We start from the raw sequence: 4109 nt of genomic DNA, 5'->3' as shown, positions 1-4109 counted from the left end.
CGGAGGACCCCTGTGGACTGTAAGAGCCAGCGGCTCCTTTTTTTTTCAGGCCGGAGGACCCCTGTGGACTGTAAGAGCCAGCGGCTCCTTTTTTTTTTTTCTGGGAAATATCCCGCGTGTTAGCCAGGGTTTCAGGTAAATTTTGTCAGTCACAGATTTTAGAAGTAAGGATTTCTTATGATGAAAATAATTTCCGAGACTTAGAAGTTTGTTAAGGTTTCTTATGATGTAAATAATGTCATACGAGTTTGTTAAAAAGTTCTTATGGGAGAATTTTTTTTCAGAGTTCCTACCCACAATAAAACAGATATTTAGGCTGTATATGTTTAAGTTGGATTCTTAGAAACTAGTATATCTGAATCATTTCACAGCCATCCCCTCCCTCACCTTTCCCTCCCCCTGCGTCTCCCACTCGTACCTCACACCCCCCTCCCTCCCTCCCGCTTACCTCGCAATCTCTCGCGTCACCTTTATTTACCTTACGCCCGGCCAGCCAGACGTCGCATACAGGTTACCTCTTATCTTATCTTATCTTCTCCATAATATCTGGACCGTCCCTCCTCTCTCTCTCTCTCTCTCCTCTTCATATTATTCCCTCTTCCTATTTTCTGACATACTAATATTTTATTCCTTTTTCATTAACCAGTCAGTTTTATACAAATCAACCGAAGCATCTCAATGTAACCTTTAATACTGAAACTGTCTCAGAGACTATCTAAGCTGGCCCCAGCTACCTGCCCCAGGCTATCTGCCCGAGGCAATCATCACCTGATTACCTGCCCCAGACATCTACCAGTCATTGTCGGCGTTCGCCACCGTAATAATTTATATATATATATACATTAAGCGTTAATAAAACTTATTTATTTATTTATAATTTATTTAGTCATCTAATTCATAGTTTACACAATTTATAATAAAAGAGTTTATTCCCAGTATTCGCCAATCATTCTCGCTATTAATAAAACAGCCAAACGCTCACTCAGGGGCACACTATCGTTATTACGCTCATTCAGGGGCCCCCTCAGATCGCCAAAGTCTCAGAGGCCTACACTTTCAGTCAACATTCAATCTTCATCCTGTTCACAAGGTTCCCCTAGCCTAGTCATATCATCATGTCAGTGTGTCCTCTGTGCCTGTCTCCTATCAACAACGAAATCGTTCATGTGTGTCAAACACGATGTTTAACATGCCTAGGTGAAATGTCCATCAACGCTCTTCAAGAATGCAGACTGTACTGTATAGGATGCAATGGGCCTACACCGCCTGGACATTTTGACGTAACCTGTACCAGCTGTGGACAACTCTATTGTGCAAATCGTAAGTACTGCTTTTTCTCGCACATTCAATAAACTTTCAAAGAAAATATATATCCGAAACACACATACATACATACATACAGACAGTCAATTTATATATATATATATATATATATATATATATATATATATATATATATATATATATATATATATATATATATATATATTATTTTCTTTTCAGTTCATGGTTCTACTTCCTGCCCATACTGTCGTTTCTCCGTTAACCGGGAACCTCCCACCGAAGCCAGAAACGTCATTGAACCTCCACCCAAACGCCGTCGCATCATAAATAACCGTACGTTTTCACAATAATTTTCGTAATTTTAAAAGTTAATAATTGTATTTTTAACAAGTGTATAAACAAGTAATAAGTACTCATACAGAAAAATATTTCCATTACAGGAGTTCCTATTCGTGATCAAGAGAATCTCATACTTGGTGGAATCAACATCCCAGCTCGTAAGTAATATTATTATTTATCTGTAATTCAGTTTTTCCTCTTATTTAGACTTTTTGCTTTCCATTTTTGATAATTCCTCTTATTTACACGATATTTTCCTATTAAGGTTTTCAAATCTTCTTATTGTTTTCAAATTTGTTTTCCTCTTAATGTTTATTCATTGCTAATATTATATTACAGAATCTCCCCTGGATTCAACCCAACCCTCTGAGTGGAGCACGCCTGTACGCAGTCAACCCCAGCTGTCCCAGGAGCTAGAAGAAGATGCACCAGACGGCAACCAGCAGGCATCCTCAGATGAAGAAGAAGAAGACAATCAACCCCCTGTTCACGACATATCAGATGAAGAAGTCAACGCTCCAGATTCCCCAGAGGTACTTAACTTCGATAACGTTGTTCCGCGAGTGTTAGAAGTCATTAACCATTTCGAAGGTTCATTCTCGAGACATTCGTTCTCCATTCCCGGACATTTAGACGCTGACCCCAGCTTATATATAAATAGGTATAGGGAATTTTTTATAGAATATATAGACAATCAGTTCAGACAAATACAGGAAGAATTCCCTCCCTCATTTCACATTTACCCAGACGTAAGCCTAATTCTGCAAAAACTTAATCATGCCGACAATCAATATGAAATATTAGACGAAGTATTTTCAATTAGAGGAGAAACTCAGACTGTTACACAGGAAGAGGTTGAAGTTCTCGTAAATTCATGGGTTGACGAAATGTCTGCTAAAATTGACGAATGCCTAAAAAATGTCCAATCCTCAAGTGTAGGAATTCATTCCATGTCAGGCTTTGCCATTAATTTTTCGTATATTCGCCACCCTATGCACCTTGGATCTTACGTACCATATCCTGCAAAATTAAAGGGTAAAGAATCAGTATTTAATCCTGAAAGTGAAGGAGATGAGTGTTTGTTACAGTGCATTGCAGCGTATAAAAACTTAGCGTTGGGCAGGACTATAAAAAACGTTAGACATCATTACAAAAACCTTCGATGGTGTAGAAGATTCGTAGTATGGGCAGATGAAATCAGATTCCCCGTATCATTTGATAATCTTAAGAAAATAGAGAAGCTTAACAAAATTTCTATTTATATTTATACAGTAACTCATGAAAGTAACAGATACTATCTTAGTTTAGCTAGGAAAAGCCAGGAAAAGTATGCCGATAAAGTCCCTTTGTTGTTATTAGAAGGCAAGCATCTCTGTCTGATCAAGGACTTTGATAAATTTGTAAAGAATATTAACCATAATCAGTATAAAATTCCTGACACTCATAAATTCTGCAAAATTTGCCTTTTGCATGCTCCCTTAGATGAAATTCAGGCTCACGAAGAGTCATGCACTGTATCCCAAGTATTTTCGTTCTATAATCCTAGTGATAAAATCAGTTTTAAAAATTACGGTAGGACCTATAGCCCAACTCACACCGCCTATTACGATTTTGAATGTCTATTAGACCGTCAAAATCCTAGAGGCATGGTGGAATGTAAGCATAAAGCAATTGCTTATGCTTACATGATTTTAGACAGGGAATTCAATGTAGTAGAAACGTATTCATACGTAGGCCCAGACGCGGTCAATCATTTTATTACAATGCTAGAAGCCTCATGGAAAGCTATTCATGCTCAGCTCCCCAACTTCCCTAAGAACTTGTCTAGAGAACAGGAAAGAATGTTTCAAAGACAAAATACGTGTCAATTGTGTCATCAAACTTTCAAGGATAAGAAAGATAAACATAGACATCATAATCATGCTATTCAGGAAAATAATTACTTAGGTGCTTATTGTGCTCGTTGCAATTTACAATGTAAAAATGCTCGTAGATACTTGACCACATTTTCCCATAATGCTGCCTATGATCTTGGAATTATACTTAAAGAACTGTCCAAAAATCCTCACCGCGATGTAGAAATTCTAACCAAGGAAGGATTGAAATTTATGCAAGTCATCATAGGTAAACTTAAATTCCTAGATAGCCTAGCTCTCCTTAATGGGTCATTAGGAACCTTAGCAAGCGAGCACGTTGCCGGTAAGAAACCCACCAAGTACACTGAACACATACTAAATGGCGTATCCGATGAAGCTAAAGCTCTGTTAATTAAAGGTAAACAAAGCCTATGTTATGATTATATTTCTTCCATGGACGTGTTAGATGAACCTCAGCTCCCTTCGCGAGATAAGTTTTACAATGTTTTACATGACTCTCCACTGTCTGAAGAAGATTATAACAATGCTCTTAAAGTATTTAATTTAGGGAACTGTACAAACATCAAGGATTACCTCATGTTATATTTAAAAGTTGACGTGGGAATGCTA

General features: G+C 37.6%; 1 long non-coding RNA gene across 1 annotated transcript; it reads left to right on the top strand.

Annotated features, from left to right (window-relative positions):
- Nucleotides 1-628: 628 nt before the first annotated feature.
- On the top strand, nt 629-2338 carry LOC138350360 (uncharacterized). The gene is made up of 4 exons (XR_011222058.1): nt 629-1320; nt 1504-1617; nt 1725-1781; nt 1963-2338. It is a non-coding gene; the product is annotated as an uncharacterized lncRNA (long non-coding RNA).
- The last annotated feature ends 1771 nt before the right edge of the window (nt 2339-4109 follow it).

This window comes from Procambarus clarkii, chromosome 45 (assembly GCF_040958095.1).
Source record: "Procambarus clarkii isolate CNS0578487 chromosome 45, FALCON_Pclarkii_2.0, whole genome shotgun sequence".
Taxonomy (NCBI): Eukaryota; Metazoa; Arthropoda; class Malacostraca; order Decapoda; family Cambaridae; genus Procambarus; species Procambarus clarkii.
This window is presented reverse-complemented; position numbering and strand designations above follow the sequence as displayed.